This window comes from Euphorbia lathyris, chromosome 7 (assembly GCF_963576675.1).
Source record: "Euphorbia lathyris chromosome 7, ddEupLath1.1, whole genome shotgun sequence".
Lineage (NCBI taxonomy): Eukaryota > Viridiplantae > Streptophyta > Magnoliopsida > Malpighiales > Euphorbiaceae > Euphorbia > Euphorbia lathyris.
In genome coordinates this window covers 89,704,796-89,728,610 of record NC_088916.1, presented here as the reverse complement: position 1 = coordinate 89,728,610, position 23,815 = coordinate 89,704,796, and positions in this window count along the sequence as shown.

The following is a 23,815-nucleotide window of genomic DNA, read 5'->3' as shown; positions in this document are numbered from 1 at the left end:
GTTGTTTAGGCTCGTTTTATGATCAATTTAGGCAAATACGACCAAAATGGCATGCATATTATAATTCCGTTATCTTTTGAAGCTAATTGATCCGTCAAAAGTCGAACCAAACGAAGCGTTTGCTCAAATAAGCGATTGGCGGGTCAATTTAGCCCTTGGACTAATGTTGTTTGGAGTTTATGTGCGTGTGCAGGTTAAAACATGATCAAATTTCAGGCAAAAATCGTGTCTCGGGGACCCCCGGTAGTCGCTCGGTGAATTGAGCATCGACGCGCAGCCCGGGCGCTGCTCGGCGAGTAGCCCAGGCATCGCCCAGGCACTGCCCAGGCACTGTGCCTGCTCGCCGAGCAGGCCACCAGAGGCCTGCTCGGCGAGCAGGAGCCTGCTCGCCGAGCAGGCCGCCAGGCGCCTGCTCGGTGAACAGGGGGCTGCTCGTCGCGAGTAGCCCTGCTCGCCGAGCAGCTCGCCCTGCTCGGTGAGCAGACCTGCGGGAATTGGTCAAAAAGACCAATTCCGCCCCCACGAAGCCACGATGGACCCCACGACTTCCTACATCAATAAGGACACGAATTAGGTCAAGAAAAGGGCCCGAGCCGCATCTATAAATAGGGTTTTTCCAATGTAAATTAGATATCTTTCGTTTTTGTAAATTGTTTTAGCTTTCCCCTTGTAATTCCTCTCCATCTTCTCCATCTTCCTCAACCTCCATTGAAGCTCATTCAAATCTTTTTCTCGAGGAATTATCAAGGTCCGTCCTTAAGATCAAGTCGCCGGCTGCAGAGTAAACAGGTTCCCTGAAAGGGATTTTTGTATCTCCTTTTATCTTTCCATGTTTGTACTCTTTGATACAGTTGCTGAACTTGACTTATTGTATCTTGTGACAATTATCTTCGCCTTTAATAATAATTTAGCTCTTGTTTTGTTCTATGATTATTTGTCTAATCTCTGTCTTACGCTTTATTCAATTGGTTTAACTCATTCAAAAGCCCCAAAATCTAGTAGGCACATATTGCGAGCTGAATCTGACCTAGTCAGAGCCTAGGAGATTGACGACCTCTTAGTTGATTAAGCGCCAATTTACTGAGCCTTAGACCTAGTTTCGGCCTTAGGGAATCACGCGCTAGGAACCTCAGGAGGGTAAGTAGGGTTAATCGCCTTGAATACAAGTGACTCAGATTAGGTTTTTATTCAGTAGACTTGATAATCTATCTTTATCATTATCGTTCATACCATGTTCCTTCGAATAGTTTCATTAATGAAAGATCAATTAGGGGTAGAGTAACTTAGTTAGGCGTAGAATAACTTAGCTAGAATTAGATAACTTAGCTAGGATTAGCATAATTCAACCTAGGAGTAGATTAATTAAAACAAACCAACTCAAAACCCCCTAAGCCTAGATAACATCCGAGATCGAGTAGCTCGGTACTTGCAGAAATAAATCCTGTGGACGATAACCTGGACTTAAACCAGAAATTTATTACTTGATAACGACGGGGTACACTTATCCCTTAGTGAGGTTTCGCAGAAATCGCATCAAGTTTTTGGCGCCGTTGCCGGGGATAGTAGATTAATTCTATAAATACCCGACAACCGCCAATCATCAAGTTTTTGGCGCCGTTGCCGGGGATTTATTTCTTCTGCAATATCGAACCAAATGTCGACTTGTTAGTTTAGGCATTCCTTGTTATTATCCTTTGTTTATAATCGTTTATACTTGTTTTTATACTTTTCTTTTTGTGAATATTTGTTTTTAATTTTTATTGTTATTTCTAATGATTCTTCTTTTTTGAGAAAATGGCTAGAAACAATGGAAATAAGGAGTCTATTACGCATTTGCTTAACTTTCTATCTACTCACGAAGATCAAACCAACGATTTGTATGCCTCAATTAAAAATTTATGCATACAAAAAGGGATCCTAGTTGATTCAACCGCGGACGAATCAATTAAAGAACCCAATTTGGTAGGTCAGGTTGATAAGGTAATATCTTTTCCCATTAACAATGAAGAACTGATCCCTAATTATGAGAAACCAAAAGTTTCAACAATAATTGAGGAATTAGTTGAAATTGAGCCTCTAGAGAAGAATCCAAAAATAGAAGAGTTCGGTTTTGCTCCAAGTCCAGAAATTTTCATTCTCTTTGATTTACCAAGGGAATCAAAAAGGGAGCAAACTAAATTTTTTCATAACTTATTTAAATTTTATCCTTTGTTTTTATTAAAATTCTTTGAAACTGATAATCCGTTTTGCAGGTACGGATTATTTATTCAGGAATTTGAATTCCTAACACGAATGTCAGCATACACCTAGGCGGGAATTCTATGTCGAGCTCACCGACTATAACGTAGCGCTTCTTGGGAGGCAACCCAAGTTTTAATAAAGCTTTTCAGGTTTATTTTATTTAGATTATACATTGATCTTTTAGTTTAGTTTTTTTAGTTTTCTTTTACGTTTTTTTTTAAAGTGTTCGTAAAAAAAAATAAATAAATAAATAAATAAATATTTTTTTTAGTTATTTAGTTTTCTTTTATTTTACTTTATTTTATTTTATTTTATTTTTTTTAATTTTTTTTTAAGCTTTCAGGTTTAAAATAAATAAAAAAAAAATTATTTTTTGGCCCAGGAGGCCCAGCTCGCCGAGCTGGGCACTCCAGCTCGGGCGAGTTGGGCACTGCCGCCCAGCTCGACGAGCAGGGCACTGCTCGCCGCGAGCTGGGCGCTGGCGCCCAGCCCGCCGCTGGGCACTGCGCCCAGCACGCCGCTGGGCACTGCGCCCAGCCTGCTGCTCGGCCGCGATAAGCAACGATTCGGGATTTTTTCCCAAGCTGAAATAAATAAATAAATAATAATAATAATAAAAAAAAAATTCCCGCCGCAAATCGTCAAGCTTTTGGCGATTGCGATAAAATCCGTAAGTTTTCTTCTCCACCCTAACTTTTTGCATTTGTACTTTATGGTTTGTGATGCAATGTTGGAACTTATTGCATATTTTTAGTGTGAGGAGGAGGGGTAGACAAACTTACAAAAATTGTATAATTTTAAAAATTTTGTTGCGTCGTGTCTAGTTTAGTTTTGCGTTTTCCGGGTTTTATTTAGGTTTTGCATGTTTAGGACCTAAAACCGTGAACCTCCTTCGAATCTAAACTTCGTTATTTGTCTTTGAGGGCTGAGAACCGAATCTAAAATTGCATGACAACTAGTTTAGGTGTGGGACCCAACTCTTGTATCTGTAAAAGCATGAGCTAAGGTTTGCATTTAGACCCTACTTTTGAAGAAATGCTAAAATCATTACTTAGGTAGATAACTTAAGAATCGAAGGCATGTGACATTAAACTTGAGTTTGGGGGAAACTAGTAAACACAAAATTGAAACCCAAAGAATTGTGAGTTGAATTTGAGCCTAAGAGCGAACATCAAAAAGTTCTTTTTCTTGACATTTTTGTGTGAAAGCTTTGACTTGTGGAAGATTACAGATTTTGCACCTAATACTATGTTGAACCTACATGCAATGGTTTGAGATGATAAACGATGAATCAGCCTCATTAGAATTAACCTTTTTCTTTACCTTATTTTTTCTTTTTCATCCACTCTAGGAAGCCCCTTTGAGCCTACATTTTTGTAGTTTATAGATTTTTCTTTCGTTCTAACCTGTTTTTGCAAACCACAACTTGGTTTGCTATTTAACCCAATTTATTTTGCAAAGCTCAAATTAGAGCCTTTGTTTTCTAGCGCGTTATCTTTGTTTATGGTATTACAGTAGCAAGCCAAAAGGCTAAGAAGTGAACGAGCATCACTATCCCAAAAATTAAAAAAAAAACAGAAAAAAAAAAAAAGAAAGAAAAGAAAAGAGACGAACAAAAGGAAAGAACTTCATTCCCCAGTTCTTAAAAAAATCAAAAACGTCTCAAGGAAACATCCCAAAAAGAAAATAATAAGGGATGAATAAAAAGCTCAGTCACTTTATATTTGCTAAAGCCATTTAAACTTTGTTTTTGTAGCGCTAGAACTATTAACCATTGTTGTACCTTTAACCCTCTAACCACATTACAACCCCGATTAGAGGCTGTTTTTGATATCATTGGAATCATATAGCATAGTAGAGGAACGCGGATGAACGTGCAAAATCAACGTAATCCTAAGCAAGAACATAAGCCGAGAGTAAACACTTTAGCCACCAAAATTGTGTGAAATGAGTGAACTACCTATGGTGAGGTGTTTTACTTAGCGATCCCCTCAAGCTCGTTTAATTGAACATGTGTCCTTTTGCTTAAAACTATGACCTATGATAATTGAAATGCAGCTTTTGGATATCGTGTCTCTACTTTGTATTTCCGAATGCATGTAATTACAGATGCTCGAAATTGTGTCAAGCACCTAGTCAAACCGGGAGGTTTTCTAGCTTGCTTGTGATTGCGGGTTTAGTTTTTTTTAGTTTACTTGGGGACAAGTAAAGTTTTAAGTGTGAGGAGGTTTGATAGGGGTCAAAAACCCCTATCTTTGGGTACGGTTTTAGGACGGGTTTTAGCGTTATTTATTTAATAAGCGAGCAATTCTCGCATTTAAATGTTTTTGTGTGAGTTAGTTAGAAATTGGAAACGTTTTATTTACTTTTCGTTGTTTAGGCTCGTTTTATGATCAATTTAGGCAAATGCGGCCAAAATGGCATGCATATTATAATTCCGTTATCTTTTGAAGCTAATTGATCCGTCAAAAGTCGAACCAAACGAAGCGTTTGCTCAAATAAGCGATTGGCGGGTCAATTTAGCCCTTGGACTAATGTTGTTTGGAGTTTATGTGCGTGTGCAGGTTAAAACATGATCAAATTTCAGGCAAAAATCATGTCTCGGGGACCCCCGGCAGTCGCTCGGCGAATTGAACATCGGCGCGCAGCCCGGGCGCTGCTCGGCGAGCAGCCCAGGCACTGCCTAGGCACCGCCCAGGCACTGTGCCTGCTCGCCGAGCAGGCCACCAGAGGCCTGCTCGGCGAGCAGGGGGCTGCTCGTCACGAGTAGCCCTGCTCGCCGAGCAGCTCGCCCTGCTCGGCGAGCAGACCTGCGGGAATTGGTCAAAAAGACCAATTCCGCCCCCACGAAGCCACGATGGACCCCACGAATTTCTACATCAATAAGGACACGAATTAGGTCAAGAAAAGGGCCCGAGCCGCGTCTATAAATAGGGTTTTTCCAATGTAAATTAGATATCTTTCGTTTTTGTAAATTATTTTAGCTTTCCCCTTGTAATTCCTCTCCATCTTCCTCAACCTCCATTGAAGCTCCTTCAAAGCTTTTTCTCGAGGAATTATCAAGGTCCGTCCTTAAGATCAAGTCACCGGCTGCAGAGTAAACAGGTTCCCTGAAAGGGATTTTTGTATCTCCTTTTATCTTTCCATGTTTGTACTCTTTGATACAGTTGCCGAACTTGACTTATTGTATCTTGTGACAATTATCTTCGCCTTTAATAATAATTTAGCTCTTGTTTTGTTCTATGATTATTTGTTTAATCTCTGTCTTACGCTTTATTCAATTGGTTTAACTCATTCAAAAGCCCCAAAATCTAGTAGGCACATATTGCGAGCTGAATCTGACCTAGTCAGAGCCTAGGAGATTGACAACCTCTTAGTTGATTAAGCGCCAATTTACTGAGCCTTAGACCTAGTTTCGGCCTTAGGGAATCACGCGCTAGGAACCTCAGGAGGGTAAGTAGGGTTAATCGCCTTGAATACAAGTGACTCAGATTAGGTTTTTATTCAGTAGACTTGATAATCTATCTTTATTATTATCGTTCATACCATGTTCCTTCGAATAGTTTCATTAATGAAAGATCAATTAGGGGTAGAGTAACTTAGTTAGGCGTAGAATAACTTAGCTAGAATTAGATAACTTAGCTAGGATTAGCATAATTCAACCTAGGAGTAGATTAATTAAAACAAACCAACTCAAAACCCCCTAAGCCTAGATAACATCCGAGATCGAGTAGCTCGGTACTTGCAGAAATAAATCCTGTGGATGATAACCTGGACTTAAACCAGAAATTTATTACTTGATAACGACGGGGTACACTTATCCCTTAGTGAGGTTTCGCAGAAACCGCATCACCAGGCACTCATGTTTGTAGCCTGAATGAAATTTTTCATCCTATTCTTCCAGAAGGTATAGTTTGACCCGAAGAATAGGGGAGGCCTAGTAATGGACAGCCCCTCAGGCAATATCTGAGTTGTTTGGTTTCCAGGGAGAAACCGAGTGCTGTTTTCGCCCATGGTAGGGATCAGCTCAAGGTTGTTAGACCTTTTACAGTGAGCTTTTAAGCTCTGATACCACTTGTTGGTCCCTTGTAAGGTTGCAAGTATAGTTCCAAGGGGGGGTTAGGAACTATTTAAACTTTTTCGCAATTAGGGCAGACTTCTTTTTCTAAGGAAAAAGGTTTTAACAGCGGCGCTGAGTAAACAGCAAGATACCGGCTTAGTCAACTGGTGACTAGGTCAGTTTCTTAGCTTGAGTCAGGAGATAGCACTTAAAGTCTATTCCTGAGCTCAGACGTTTAACGCGCACAACTCAACTTGACCTCTTTACTTGGTCAGTTTTTGGTTATTTTAAGCAAGCAATATAAATAAGGAGTTAAAGGTAAGAAATACTTTACTCAGCAGATTTATCCAGGTTCGGCTTCTTCTAAGCCTACGTCCTGTCCCCGGAACACGTTCCGAGATTTCGAATCCTCTACTGAGCTCTTTAAAGGTAGAGCCTCAAACCTTTTACAATCTTAGCAACTGAGTATAACAAGAGTACCTTCCTCTATACCTCTACTCAATCCTAATCTCTCACTGAGTACTATAACCGAGTACTCAGCCTCTCCTTTCTATCTTCTAGAAATGATAAGTATTTGTCCTATACAAAGATTTGCTAAGACACTTTAGACGATTGAAATAATCACTCTAGACTTTTACACAGATATAAGAATTGTAGTGTAAGATTTGCTTTGCTTCTTTGCTTGCAGAACTTGTGTAGAAATTTGGTCAGCGTAATGGCTTGATCAAGTTCTGAGTTGAATGAAGCTTCTGATGGCACTATTTATAGAGACGTCTGGGCATCGGTCATTTCGAATTTCGAAATAACCGTTGGAGGGAAACGGTTACCTGTCGTTGTCATCCTGACTTGCTCAGAGCTCTCGGCCAATCAGAATTGTGTATCTTCTATCCTCGGTCAGCTCAGCAGACTGTCTCTCCTTTTATGGTAAAGTCAACTGGACAGCATACTGTGTCGTCTGAACTTTACCCAAAGTAGAAATACTTTGTCTGGAAGTTTTCATTAGCCAGCTACTGTCTTGTACGCTTTGTCGAGACTACTCAGCAGCTTCATCTTGAAGTTGTTCCCGAAGGTCTTCTAGATCCTTCTCTTGCTGAGTTGCGTTTTGTCCAAAACGGCAACGTTTTGACAAACGCGGGCCGAGTTGTACCGAGTTGGATGGACCTATTATATATTAGGATTTTCTGTCGAAGCGGAAACGATTAGAAGCGAAATTGAAACTGGTGGTATGATGAGGTGCCATCTAGATTTACACAAGAAAAAACATGGTTCTGTGTTATTTTGCATTTTAATGGAGAGTTCCAGAAGATTTGATATTTAGATACTTCAATCTATATCCATTTTGCTTTAGGTATCTATTTAACAATGTAAGAAATTCAATTTGCATTTCTCAAATAATAGAAAGACGGTACTTGAGAAACGCTTCATTTCAGCCTGTTGAGATTCTATTTCCCAAAATTAGAAATACACAGTATATATGTTTAAAAAAAGCTTGAAGGAGATCTGCTGCACTGGTGGGTATGTTGATGTTATTTTGACTGCTGCTGTTGAAGATGATCTTTTTTTATCAATGAAGTTCATCTTTTTTATTGAAGAAATAAACCAGAGAAAGAGAGAAAAATGAATTGAAGAGAGAGAAAGAGAGATAGGAAGAGAGAGAGATTCAAAGGATAGAAAATAGAATATTATTTTTAATTTATTTGAGGATATACTAGTCTTTTTGGGTTAGAAAGGGTATAGTTGGTCCCAATTATATGGGTAAAAGTGGTCAAACAGTTGTTGACCAATCACTTACCGGAGAAACACATATAAATGTCCGGTCATCCATACTTGGGGGTATATTTTTGTGACAAAATGTAATCTAGGTACCAAAGTGTGAATTGAGGTATAATTCAGGTACCTTTGATGTAATTTACCCTCGGAAGATGGTATTGACTCTCAAAATATAACAGATCAACTACCTCGTTCAATCACAAAAGTTGAAATAGAGCAAAATTTGAAACCCTAAGAATCGGTGTAGAAACTTTACCTAGAGGCTCGCAGCTTCTTGTTTATCCTCTTACGCTTGATTCTTCCACTAATCTCTCCTTGTGAGGAATCAGCTCCTCTTTCCACACTTCAATTGCAGAACAATCCAAGTGGGAAAAAAAACACAAATACCGCAAATTAATAACCAACAGACATGTAAGATAATGAAAGCTTTTCAAAACATACCGTTCATCTGATTTCGGTTCTTCAGATACACCTCCTTCCATCAATCCCTAAGTTCGACAACAAACGCTATTCTCCTGATATACAGTGGTAGGGTTTTAAGTTTTAACTAAGGTTTGGCTTAATACATTTTGCCCCTTAATTTGTCTAAAATATTTGATTAACCCTTTAAACTTTTAAATAATTCTGATAGCTCCCTCAACTTGCATAAAATGTTCAGTTAACCTTTTAAATTTACGTAAAATATAATCAATTAATCATTCGGTTGCAAAAAAAAATAAGTTGATGTATTGCATGCGTCTTAAAAAATGACCAAGGTTGGGATATGCTATTCTGATACTAGAGAATACAAGTTTTATAGTTGAGCAAGTAAGAGTTTTCTTTTTAATATATTCTGTGAATTATGTCATAACATTCTAAGACGCGTGCAATATATATTCTGTATTTAACTTACTATTTTTTTTTTTGCAAACAAGCGATTAATTGATTACATTTTATGTAAATTTAAAGGAGTAACTGAATATTTTATATAAGTTTAAAGGGTGATCAGGACACTTTAAAAATTAAGGAGTCAATCGATCTTTTTAGACAAGTTAAAAGGAAAATGATATATTAACCCTAACTTTTATGAATAATGGAAAAAACGAGAGATTATGAATAATGGAATCTAAAATATGACAATTAATTTTATTTGAGAGTTTTTTTCTAAAATTAAATGAAAATTAAATTTTTGTTTAAGAGGAAGTTAATGGAAGTCGGTGCGAGTTTAACTATAAAGATATTAAAACAAGCGTTTTAAACTTCATATTTTTTTAATCCATAAATCAACACATAACTAACTAAAAATAATAACTTACTATATAATAAAAAGATAAGCTACAAAAATACCCCTAACGTTTATTGCTAAAAGCAATTTTATTCTTAATGTTGGTAACTAAGAATAATTTTAACCCTAATTTTAACCCTAATATCGACAAGTTGAGTTAATTTAAAAAATAATACATCAAACTGTATTTTTAATTATGAATCTTGTCATCTACGCTTCACATATGCGTCATTTTATCATTTTTTTTTGTAGGGATTTTATCATTTTATTAGTAATAAATCACAAACATGTGATTAGACGCAATTTTTTTTAAAAAAAATTTAAAAACATATTGTCTTCTATATTAGTTGGACAAAAAAACAATTCAAATATTTCGTAAATTATAAATATTATTCACCAATTCTATTATTAAATCGCAAAAAATATGAAATATTTTTTAGAACCAATTGATATGCAATTGCTGTAGAATAAGTAACAAAATATGTGTTTTATAATAATATTTTGACTTTGATCCAATTTACCAATTTAAGGGGTAAAATAGAAGTAATGAAAAATTTATGTCTTTCTCGAATGGGAAATTATTAGAAGTACCCGGTTCTCTATTACTTTTATATATTTAAATTTTAAATAATAATTAAATTTTATTAATATTGAGAAAATAAAATAAAAAATTAATACTAAATAATATTTTAATTCTTTAATTTATAATATTATATAGTCTTTTTTTTATTGAAAGTGAATGGACAAAGGAAAAAGACCTAGGAATCCCAACAAAGTTGACATCATCTAAGCCTCCAAACTATAATATTATATAGTCTTAAATACTTAATAATGATCATAAGTAAAAGAGTCGGTGTAGTAATAAGCTTTATTGTTTACAACTAAGGGATCTTATGTTCAAATCCTACTTTTCTATTAAAACCTATATTTGTTAAGTAAAGTCTCATTCATAATCGAAACCTCTCGGGGAACGTTTGGTTTAAATTTCGAAATCGGAATAAGCATTTAATAATTTTGTTTGGTTTAATCTGAAATATTTTTAAAATATATATATATATATAATTGAAATTAGCCATAATTTTTATAAATACAATTTTTTTATATAGATTTCAATGTTCTGCCTGGTACAAATAATTAAAAAATACTGCTAATAATAAATCAATGGGGTAATTTCTTCTATGGTGTACAAACTTTACCCTAAATCACACTTTAGTGTACAGACTTCAATTTGTCACACTAATATATATACGTACTTAGGGGTGACCTCCCACTGTGGTATATGACCGGTTAAAATAACCGATCAACGCTCAGTCAATGCGCCACCTCAGTTTTGACCGGTCAAAAAGTAAAAAAAAAATCAACCACTAGTATAAAATTACTATTATACCCTCTCCTTCTTTCTTCTTCCTTTCCTCTCCCCTTCTCCTCTCCCTTTCTCTCTCTAACCTCTCTCTCTCTCTCTTCAAGATTATCTACTGCTCAAACTTGTACAGTTTCTGAAAAATTTGACATCTCTAAATATATATACACATAAATTAAATCCCATGTCGGACCAAACTTGTACAGTTTCTGAAAAATTTCCACCACCAAATAGTAAGTCAATTTACTCATTTCTCCTTTTGTCTTCTTCCTCTCTTTCACTTTAAAGCTGTTCAGTGACAATGCAAAGCAGAGTGAGCCAGTCATTGAACCAGAGCTCATCCATGGCTGCTTTTCTTCTCTTCTTTTTTCTCTCTTTACACATATCTTCCTCCCCCTCCTCTTCTTCTTCTAATAATGATCAACCCATAACTTTCATCGTTAAAGTCCAATTCGATGCCAAGCCTTCCATTTTCACTCTCCACAAGCACTGGTACGAGTCTTTCCTCTCCTCCCTCTCTTCTTCTCAAACTAAATTCACTGATTCACCCGAGTCACACGAGTCAAGAGTCATTCATACTTACGAAAACGTTTTCCATGGCTTCTCTGCGAAGCTCTCCCCAACCGAGGCACTTAAGATTCAAAAGTTGCCCCATGTGCTCGCTGTAATTCCTGAAAGAGTACGCCATTTGGAGACCACTCAATCTCCTGAGTTTCTCAGCTTGAGGACTACTAATAGTGCTGGATTGCTTAAAGAATCAGAATCTCGTAGTCGTATCCTCTCCTGAGCACGCTAAGGATATGGTTTTCACAGTGTACGGGTAGCACTGGAGGAAAATGCAGAGAATCACGACGGTTCCGTTTTTCACTAATAAAGTTGTGCAGAAGTACAGGTTTGGGTGGGAAGAGAGCGAGGTTAGAGAGAGAAAGGGTGAGGAGAGAGAGAAAGGAAAGGAAGAAGAAATAAGGATAGGGTATAATAGTAATTTTATATTAGTGGTTGAATTTTTTTTTACTTTTTGACCGGTCAAAGCTGAGGTGGAGCGTTGACTGAGCATTGACTTATCATTTTAATCGGTCATATACCACAGTGGGAGGTCACCCCTACGTATATATTAGTGTGACAAATTGAAGTCTGTATACCAAAGTGTGATTTAGGGTAAAGTTTGTACACCATGGATGAAATTTACCCATAAATCAATTTATGGTTTCATTTCTAAAAAACATTTTAGTTTCATAATTAATAAAAAAAATAATTTATTTTCATTTCAATGGTTGGATAATTGATATACTGATTAATAATTAAAAAAGTAAATATATAACCGTGGGAATATATTTAATTGAAGTGGAAAGATTCGGGACTGAGTGATTCCTAAAAACAGGGTAATGCATTCCTTAGTTAAATTTATTTAGCCAAATAATTACAAAGAAATAATTTCATTCTCATCCCCATTCTTATTCCACACTCTATTTTAGTCCAACCAAACACTTTAAATAAAAAAACATCGAAAGGTTACATCCTTTAAAAGCCATGATCACCAATTGATGAGCACGCGCCTAGTAGGTTGTGAATATAAGATGATGTATGGAGTGTGTGTGTAAATGAACTCTACTAGACGCGGCTACGTAGGGGCAAGTGTACCCCGTCGTATCAAGTAATAATCCGGTTAAGACCGGGTATCGAATCCACGGGATTTATAACCACAAGTATCAAACTACTCGGTTTTACACATTATCTAAGCGTTGAATACTTTAGCTTGGGTTGGGTGCAAACTACTCCTAAACTATGGTGAGACATATTTATTTAATTCAAACTCTAAAGAAGTGATAAGGGTGATGATAAGTTATAATATATAAGAAACAATAATTCCGAACATGTACGAATGATATTTTACTCTTGCAAAGACGACTATGTGTAGACAGACCGACCCGTGAAGTACTTAGACGACGTGGTTCCTAGTCAAGGCGTGTCTAATGCTGGGGATCAGAAACTAGGGCCCATAAGTTCTGTGGCTTGTCAATTCCTACGGTTTCCGGTGTGTCACTTCCGGTAGGGCAGCACCTATATGGTTCCCTAAAGATAACCCGTCCCTACGGGTCGCCGGGTATCGTGTCTCCCTACACAACAATCAATTACGAGTATCAAAACAAGCAATAAATATCAACACGTATAGAGAAACGAAAATTGCAAAACATATATTATAAATGTGGAATGTATAAAAATGGAATACAACCAAGCCTAGTACATAGGAAGAGTACAAGCTAGTTAACAAGTAGAAAGGGAAGAAGAATCGGCCCTTAGGACTAGCTAACCGGACTCAATAGCCGTCGCGTAGGACTTGGAGGTGTGACTCTCGAGCTTGGTGAAAGAGGGTGGAACGGAACTTCGACGGAGTAACGGAACAAGTGTACAACCTCTCAAGATGGTAGAGTTTGGTTACATAAAATCTGAATTTGATATCTAAAACTACATCTACATACTACATGTGATAACAACCCAAATTATTCTTGAATAAGGAATAATGGAAAATTAATAGAAATAATGGCAAACCATTATTCCTTCTAAAAGAGATATTTATGCATGATTAATATGGAATTAATAACAATTATTGCAGGATTAATGCAGGGGTGAATATGCAAATAATGGAGAAAAGGAGGGAGTTTCTAGCATTATGCCACACCACGTGGACCATCGCGAGATACGCCATAACGAGATACGCCCGATGAGAGCGAGTAATGGAGACCCGCCATAGCTCTCAAGGAAAGCATACATACGCCTTGACGAATCTAAGAATACCAAAAGACGCCTTTATTACCATCCAGGAATGGGAATAAATACAATTAAATGGCAATTAATATCCATTAAAGGGGAATAAAGACTTGACTGTTCGAATACCTCAACTCTGAGGGTTTCAAGGATAAATGTTGGGATTAATGGAGAATTGATAGCAATCAAAGATGAGTAATGACACGACTCTTCACCTGCTTCCCCATTAATGCTGAAGGTTACAGAAACCTATATAAATACCCCAGCTTCCTAGGATCAAAGATACACTTACTGATTCTCTACTTTTTTGCTTACAGTTTATTCTCAGAAATATTACTGACTTTGGCATCGGAGTGTCCCCGGCCAATCCCAACGGCGCCTCACAGGGAAGTGCTCCGATCAAGGATTTTTCCACAAGTTATCAACATGCTACATCTCCCCCTAAATGAGTGCCAAGCACTCTTATTTATACACAAATCAAGCTTGGGTCATAATTATAATTACATAGTGTGAAGAAAAGACTTTGAATGAAGACTTTCAATGTGAATGGAGACTTTGAATGTGAATGGAGATCTTGAATGTGTGTAAAAGTGGTAGGAAGACTTTGAATTTGATGTAGAATAATGAAGCATATGATGCTTCATTATTTTCTTATTTTCTCCCTTGCATATTTCACACCCATGGAAGATTTCCTAAGCTTCAACATGTCCAGCAACTTAGATTAATTATTTGAGCCTGTTTCTCTGAGAATTTGGAGATAACATTATTAGTCACTTGTACATCTTTCTCTTAGCTTTCCAATGCATTTTGAATCGCCTCAATCCGAGTTCGTATGAGGGAGATACGATGAAAATACAAAAATGTGTCAAATCTGTCCTCAATGTGAACAAGGTGACCTGACACCTATGCTCCGCGTGGAATACCTACGCCATATGTAGATGAGCTTCTAAAGTCATATTTTTGTCCTCTAAAAGCTCCATGCTCCGCATGGAAAGGGTCACGCTCCGTGTAAATGATTTGCTGACATTTATCGAACATTTCTCACTGATTTACACTCCGCGTGGTACATGTTACGCTCCGTGTGGACGTTTAGACCTGTTTTCATCGCCTTTTCTATCTCATACGTTGATCCTACAAAGCACAATTATGAACACCGAGATTACTTGATTTATTTATTTACTTTATTTATAATAAAACGAGATTCAAAATGACGAAAATTAACTAAAATTAACTAAAGGTACATAATTTATTACTTGTTGCTAATTTATTGAAATATGCAATAAAATAGCACTAAACCTAACAATTTAGCTTAAAAATAAACCGTAAATTAACCCAAAAGATAGGAATAAAACGTCCTTATCACCAACCAACTTAAAATTTAAAACGACATTGAAAGATTACGTCCTTTAAAAGCCATGATCACCAACCAACTTAAAAATTTCTGCACATTTTTACTTTATTGCTTATCGTGTCTTTTAACTTCTTTCAATTGAATCAAATTCAAAAGTCATCAATTCGATTTTATCCCTTGAATCCCTACTCAAAACGACGTCTTTTTATTGGTAATTCACACTTTCTTTCTCTCCTTTCCTTTATTCTCAACGTAGACTTTCTTCCTCCCTATTTTTTCCATTAGATTTATTTTCACAGTTTCTTCAAAGTTTTCTCTTTCCATGACATCTTATTCTCCCTCTTCCTTTATACTATACATATATTTTTTCTTCAAGATTTTCTCACTCTCTCTCCGTAACATCTCTTTCTCTCTCTCTCTCTCCCCCCCCCCCCCCCCCTTTATACTAGGGGTGCACTGTTGGGTTTTTTTGGAGACTAATAGATAGGCCCAAATGAAGCGATGGGCCCAACTGCATCAATCCAACTCCCAAAATTTTTTTGGACGATTAGGGTTTCAGATGGTTAGGGTTTCTTGAGGAGTATAAATGTAACCTCTTTCTCTGTAATCCGCATCTCTTTCATTATAATAAATATCTTGGCTTGGTAGTGTCCCCAGACGTAGTCATTCATATTGAGTGGCGAACTGGGTAAACAATTCTTGTGTGATTGCTTGTTTTTCGTTTTTCGTAATCGTATTTATTCCTAACATGCACATGATCAGTTAACCAGTCCATTCAGAGTCGTCTTAAACTTTTTGGGGCCCTGTGCTAAATTTTTCTTAACCCCTTACTAATTAATAGAATTTTGTATTAAGATTGTAAATTTTAAATGGTTGAATATCTAAATCACATATGCACTCAATGTAATGAAAAAGTGTAAATAAATCTTATTACATTATATTATTATTTTATTTTTTAAGCTAATATCTATATTTGAATAAGCACATCTTAAATTTTGGGGCCATTATAATTTTGAGGCTCTGTGCATTACCGCTCCTTGCACACTGATAGGGGTCAAAAACCCCTATCTTTGGGTACGGTTTTAGAACGGTTTTTAGGTTTATTTGGCTAATAAGCGAGCAATTCTCGCATTTAAATGCTTTTGTGTGAGTTAGTTAGAAATTGGAAGCATTCTATTTACTTTTCGTCGTTTAGGCTCGTTTTGTGATCAATTTAGGCAAATACGGCCGAAATAACACGCATAATAGAATTCCGTTATCTTTTGAAGCTAATTGGTCCGTCAAAAGTCGCACCAAACGAAGCGTTTGCTCAAAATAAGCGATTGACGGATCAATTCGGCTTTTGGACTAATGTTTTCTGGAGTTTTTATGCGTGTGCAGGTGTAAGTTCAGACGAAAAAGGGTTTGGAAGTCATCCGGTACGGATCGAGCGCGCTTCGGGCGAAAACGCTCGGCGAGCAGGGCCCCCGGGGCCATTTCTGCTCGCCGAGCAGGCCTCTGGAGGCCTGCTCGCCGAGCAGGCCACCAGGCGCCTGCTCGGCGAGCAGGGGCTGCTCGTCGCAATCCTGCTCGGCGAGCAGCCTTTCCTGCTCGGCGAGCAGACCTGCGGGAATTGGTCAAAAAGACCAATTCCGCCCCCACGAAGCCACGTTCGGCCCCACGTCTTCCTACACCAACAAGGACACGAAATTAGGTCAAAACGAGGCCCGAGACGCGTCTATAAATAGAAATTTTCAATTGTAAATTAGATATCTTTTGTTTTTGTAATTTTCTTATCTTCCACCTCGAGAAATCCTCTCCACCTCCTCCAAAAACCTTCAAACCTCCATTGAAGACGCCTCCGAAGCTCCATTCACCGAGGATTGCTCGAGCTCCATCCTTAAGTCCTAGGAAGACGCCTGCATTGGTTGACAGGTTCCCTGAAAGGGATTTTTCTTCTTTTATATCTTGTTTATCCTATGATACATGCTATGAATCTTAGGCTTATTGTAACTTCGTGACAATGTTCTCCATCTTTGATTAATATAATAGTTTTGTTTCTTCAATTGTTTTAATGCTTTGAATCTTTGTCTTACGCTTTGTTTGATTGGTTTAACTCATTCGATAATCCCAAAATCAAGTTGGCACATATTGCGAGCTGAATCTGACCTAGTCAGTGCCTATAGGATTGACGACCCTATAGAAGATTAAGCCCAAATTACTGAGCCTTAGAGCTAGTTTCGGCCTTACAAGGGAATCACGAACTAGGAACTTTAGGAGGATAGGTCGGGTTAATCGCCTCGAACACAAGTGACTTAGATTTTAATTCAATTGTTTAAACAATCTATTTCCATTATCATCGTATCCCTCCATGATCCTTTAGATGATTGCATTGACAAAAGATCACTTAGGAGTAGTTTAACTTAATTAGGGGTAGAGTAATTTAGTTAGGGTTAGAATAACTTAGTCAGAATTAGATAATCTAGTTAGGATTAGTACAAACCAACCTAGGAGTAGATTAATTAAACAAAACCAACTCAAACCCCTTAAGCCTAGATAACATCCGAGACTTAGTAATTCGGTACTTGCAGAAATAAATCCTGTGGACGATAACCTGGACTTAAACCCAGAAATTTATTACTTGATAACGACGGGGTACACTTATCCCTCAGATCGGGTTCTTCACGGAATCCGCATCACACACCCTCATCTACTCCCCTGAGTCTATTAACAAAAACCATTAACCAGTCCATTTAATTCGGTGAACCATATTTCGGTTAACTTATTACTTCGGTCGGTTAACCATTAATGACTTTTTGTAGCAAATATCACTTTTTTTACAACAAAGGTCATTTTATTAATAATCAGCAGCAAGAGAAGTACATACACAAGAAGGAGGTACTGAAATTCAGACCTTCTTCACAAAATCAGATGTAGCTGCACGGGCTAATAAGTGAGCAGCGAAATTCACTGACCTACGAATAAATGAGATTGACACATTACCTATATCCTTAATAAGGATTTTGCAGTCTTCAATAACTAGATCCAGAGCCGAATTGCCACTAGTTTCTCGCTGAATAGCATACACTAGCAATTGTGAATCCGATTCTACCAACACATTATGTCTACCAGAATCCTTCAGCCAGCTCAAGGCCTCGCGACATGAGATCGCCTCAACTAGAAAAGCGTCAAGACAATAGTAAATAGTACCATTACCTGCAGCTTGGAACCCGCCATTGCTATCCCGCAGGATGAATCCATAACCAGCAGTACCCGAGGCAGAAAATAGAGGCCCGTCAATATTAAGTTTTAACATACCTGGCGGGGGTTTGCACCATTTCTGAGTTACTTCAGCCGTCGTCACCACCGCACCACTTCCCTGGCTCTGGGCAGCTTTCCAACTTGAGATAAATTGCATGGCAGTGGAGAAGAGTATAGTAGGTGTCATGACTTGTTTTGACCATACTCTATTGTTTCGGTTAAGCCATAAGAACCAGCAGCAGACTGCCACCGTACCAGTTTCCGATGGGAACAATAACCCCAAGTTCTCCCAAAACTCTCTAAACAAAGAGCAAAAATCTCCCAGACCTGCAACACTAGTCAGAACCCAGAAAAGTCGAGCATGTCGCCAGCCAACTAAGGCATGGAAGTCATTGATGGGTGTCGAATCCACCAAAGATAATTATAACTTCACTTAGCCGAAAATAGATTATAAAAGAGCAAGTAAAGGTCGTACCCAAAGGATTAATACTGATATAATCACAAATATAACCAAGCAATTAACAAAAAGTAAATAGGGGGGATTGAAATTGTTGATTAATGAATAAATAAAAATTGCAGAATCGAATTGAAATTGAATGTAAAATTATATGTTGGAATTTCAGTTAAGGGAGATTCTGCAGGCCAAACAATTATTTCCCATCGATCATTGACGATGAGACATTATCTTAATTAACATGATCTGGATTGGCTATAGTCGTTCCTTATTCATTCCCGACCTAATCCTTCCTTAATTGTAAAGCAAATCCTAGAGCTCCTAAAGAGAGGCTCCTATTCGATCAGACAGTTCTAGCTTAGCGCTTAGAATTTAATCTGTCGAGAGCATTAGGAATTACGAGGACCCAATCTAAGTTAACCGAATTCTTAGCGATTCCGATTTAAACCAAGTTACATGCTTATGCGTTGGAACATAGTTAGGTTTCAGATGATTACAAATCCTATAGCCTAACGTTGTTTCAATGAATGAAAAGCCCGAAGCCCGGCCGAACTTTAACCTAAACTTTCATTAAAGGTCTGATTTCATAGATTGATAAACATGTAAACAGATCACATAAAATTAGATTATTGAAATTAAGAACAACAATCTCACAATAGGAAATAATGCTAGCCTTTGATTAATCCCTTAACCGAATAAAGTGTTTAGCTACACATAATCATGAATTCGACTATGATAACCATTAAGGACGATAAAAATAAATAAAGCTAACTAAGAACCCAAAAAGAGAAAAAAACCTAAAAGAAGAAGTTTTTGTTCATCTTCTATTTATAGAGAAAACCCCCTCCTAAAAGTTAGGTAACCAAATAATATCTATCTAAATCAGCAACCTCTTTTACAAATTTCAAATCTCTGATTTTATCCCTTCTTTTTCGAGTAGGAAGAGGTCCTGGTCAATTTGAACATCAGCACATTCGGAGGTCCTTAGTCTTGGGCAAGACTAACTCCATTCTCGTTTCAGCTCCTTTAATTCAGCACCAAATTCCTTTCTGGTCCAAAGTTTCTTCAATTAAGTCCAATTCTGCTCCTTTTAATCATTTGAGTCCTATGGAGGCAAATCAAACCAAAACAAGCAATAATACCCAAAATAACACCAAATTAATTAAATAACCTAGCACTAAAGTGGACATTTGAACGTTGAATTGGAGACTTATCAAATACCCCACACTTACCCAATGCTTGTCCCCAAGCATATCAGATCATGTCATCAGCTCTTTACTCTTATGATTTCGTGTTTACCAACCTTTCTCGACCCCCCTCATAATGTAAAGATTATCAGCCATCAATTCTCAAAGCCAAGATATTATTCATATTTAAACACACAACGTAACTACTTGAAGAATCTCAGCAATTGAGCTTTTGACCATGTACATAAAGGTATGAATTAAAATCAACAACACCCTCACGGAAGCCACTCATTGCACTCAAGTGTTTAGGCTATGATTAGTTTTCAAGGAATCACTCAAGTCGCAACCTAGAATGAAATTACCATAAGCTTGCCAATATATCAAATCTCCACCACTTAGTATGAATTCAAGACACTAAATCAAAGGGACTTAAAATAGGGTGTAACATAGGCTAGGGTAAATGTTTGGAAAGGAAAGAAGGAGAAAGGGAAACCGATGATAGTGAAAATGGCCAAAATGAAAACCAAAACACAATTATGTACAAACTACTTATAGTTCTCAAACTTCAGAATGAGTGAATGAGATTATAAACAATTTGAAATGAACAAACTAACAAGAATTTTTCGTTTTTTTTCCTTTGCCTCTGGTATATATTTTTTTCTTTTCTGAGGCTCCTTTTTTTTATAATTGAAGAAGATAATACTAGAACAAGGAAGCTACGCCTTTTTGTTTGCGAGCTAATATCCATTTAAACACCTTTGAATCACAACCACATATATCTAAAGGATCATTCAGTTGAATCCTCATACTTTGATGAACTTGTGGTTAATTTGAATATGGAAATTGCTCAAAACAACAACTAACCATAGAAATAAATGAAAGAATGTACAGACTCTGATGGCTAGAACGTCCCTGGCCAAGGGACTTGAACAAAGGTGTGTCAAGAATGGGAAAAGGCTCAAATGTGGCTAACTAAGGGCTGGTACTGTTATTTTTTTTAGTCTTGAGCAAGACTAATGGTTCGAATTTTATTTGAAATGGCTAAGAAAAGAAACCTACTGCCCTGATCATTTTTAATGTTTGAATACATCAGTGTGGTCTCTAAATGCATAACATGGCAAGTTTTAGAATTCCAAACTAGAATTGGATAACACTCGAAAAGAATAGAACAAAGTGTAATGTTTTTGTTCTTGCATTTAGGCTCAAAAACTTTCCAAAAATTGGGGTCAAATTGGTGTTGTTTCATTCAAAACGTCTGTCATGTAATGTGAGATTAGTCAAGTGGTTCATATGCATGCTTGAGACAATTGTGCAATCCCGACCTTTGGAAATCAACAACTTTATTCAAAACAAAACTTAGGGGTTTCAATACTGAGTTGACAACCTATTTTCAACCAAGTGCAAAACTGAGAGCTAGCATTGTTATTTCTAGGGACAAAACAAAGGGTGGACACCCCACACTATTGCAGACAAAAATAGATATAAATTCTGGAAAGAACAGTCATAAAATGAGGTAATGGAACAATATATCTCCATGAAAGTTAGACAAAATCAAAACAAACAAACAAAACACACTTCTATATCAAAAACTCCTCCCCCACTTTCTCCTCGCACTGTCTCGGTGCAGAATTCACAAAATTAGGGGCAAAGGGCAGCAAACACCACAACGAAAAAGATAAAATTCAAACTAAAAACAAAATATAAACGAGTTATGGAAAAGCTTACTGCCCCTTTTGGAGGAGGTATTGTATGGGTTGTGGTTCTGTTGTTGGTGGTGGTGCTGTACAACGCCTTGTACGAACCGCTACATCAACAGGGTGGTCGCCTCCATCGTGTGGTGACTCAGGCGGTGTCGACGGTAATGTGTCCGTAGAAGTTGTAGCCATTTGTGTTTGCAGGTTGAAATTAGGAGAAGATGACGGTGGTGCTGAAGAAGAAAAAATCAAAGGAAAAGAAAAGCAAAAGAAAAGAAAAAGAAAAAAAATAAAAATAAAAGTTGAAGTGGGAAATTGAAGTTGGTGGGTTCGAATTTGTAGGTGGTGGAAATTGAAGGAAATCCTGGTGAGGTGTTGTTCCACTTTGTGAAGGAAAAGAAAAGAAAAGAAAAAAAATTAAAATTAAAATTTGAAGGAAGTGGGGATGGTGATGTCGAATTGGTGAGTGGTGGAATTGATCTAAATCAAAGGAAAAGAAATGTGAGTGGCATGGTGATGCTGTGAAGGAGAGGTGGAAGAGAAGAGGTGATGTTGTGAGTCGAATTGGTGAAGGAAGAAAAGGATAGTGACGGTGGTGGAGTTGTGAAGGTTCGGATTTGTGATGAGAAGGAGATGAAGTGGGCTAGGGTAAAAAATTATGATTTAATCGACAATTGAAAAAAATTAAAACAATGGTCAAAGTCAAAAATTTTCTCTTTTTAACCCCTCTTATTCAGCATACTGGGCTTTTTAATGCTTTATTTGACTATTTTTTCTTTATTCACTTCTTTGGGCCTTTATTCCCCCATTGTTTTCATTCCTTCACACCTATAAGTCAAAACCCAGAAATTTAAGTCATTTGGAGAAGATGATGATAAAATTGGTTATTCCATATGAATTGAATAAATACATAAATAAATAAACAAAGACTGAATATAAATGACAGATGTTGGTCCTGGACAGGACCAACACTGGGTTGCCACCCATTAGCGCCGCTAGTTAACGTCTTTGGCTAGACGAAATAGAGCTTCAAGGCTAGTCTCCAGGAACTTGTATCTCTATAACTTCACCACTTTCAATCGGGATATTCTCATAAAATGGCGTGAGACGATGGCCATTTACTTTCTGCACTTTCCCGTTCTCCAAACGCTGAATGTCCACTTTCTTAGTCTTCAATTTGTGAATCCTCGAACTCTCACAAGCTTCATCCCTTAGTTCCTCAAGTTCTTGTCCTTTCAACTTCCTGAGTTTTCCTGCTTCATCAATATTCATGTTACACTGCTCAACTATCGGTGTTTCCTGCACATCTTCTCCAATCTCCACGTCTTTCTCCTCTATTTTGCTGCTTACATCTAAGCTTTCTTCTATTACTACTTGCATCATGTCTTCCCTACATGCTTCAAAAACTTAATGAGTTATTGGTTCAATAACATCTATGCCACAAACAGAAGACACTTCCTTAGGAATTTTCATGGCCTTATAAACATCAAATTGAACAATTTTACCATCAAACTCCATAGTCATTGTTCCTTTGTGAACATCGATTTTTGTCCGAGCAGTTGTTAAGAATGGTCTACCTAGTAGGATTTCCGATGAATCTGAAGAGTGATCTTCATCATCCATGTCTACGACATAGAAATCAGCTGGGAAAATTAAACCATTAACCTGCACAAGAACATCTTCCAACAAACCTTCAGATTACTACTCCTGTTTCCTCTAAAGGACCAGCATTTAAAGATGAATAAATTGATTTAGGCATGACATTAATTGACGCTCCTAGATCACACATTGCTCTCTTAATACTAGTATTCCCAATTTGACAAGAAATAGCAAACATACCTTTATCCTTACATTTTTGGGGCATTTTCTTTTGGAGTACAGCAGACACATTCTCACCCATGGTAATATTTTCATACCCAATTTTTTTAATCTTGTTAGCACACAATTCTTTAAGGAATTTAGCATATCGAGGGATTTGTCTAATAACATTAAGCAATGGAATATTCACCTCAACCTTACGAAATACCTCAAAGATGTATTTCTCTTGTTTTTTCTTCTTTAATTTGGCTAAACGTTGAGGGAAAGGGACCTTAATTTCAAAAGGCATGTCTTGCTCTCCGGATGACTTACCAGCTAAACCTTCTGTAGCTAAACCTTCCGTTTCTTTTTCGAATACTCCCTTTTTGCTTGCAGATTTCTCTAACATAGTCTGTTCTGGTTCGGAAGTACATTTAGTCTTGGGCAATACTAATTCTTTTCCGCTGTGAAGCGAGATTGCACTCACATTCTGTCTTGGATTCGCCTCAGTTTGTGAAGGTAACTTCCCTTGGGACTGTATTGCACTTAGAGTGGTCGCTATCTGACTCATTTGCTTCTCTAAATTTTGGAAGTTGGCTTGAAAATTGGCATTGACCTTGCATTGTTCTTC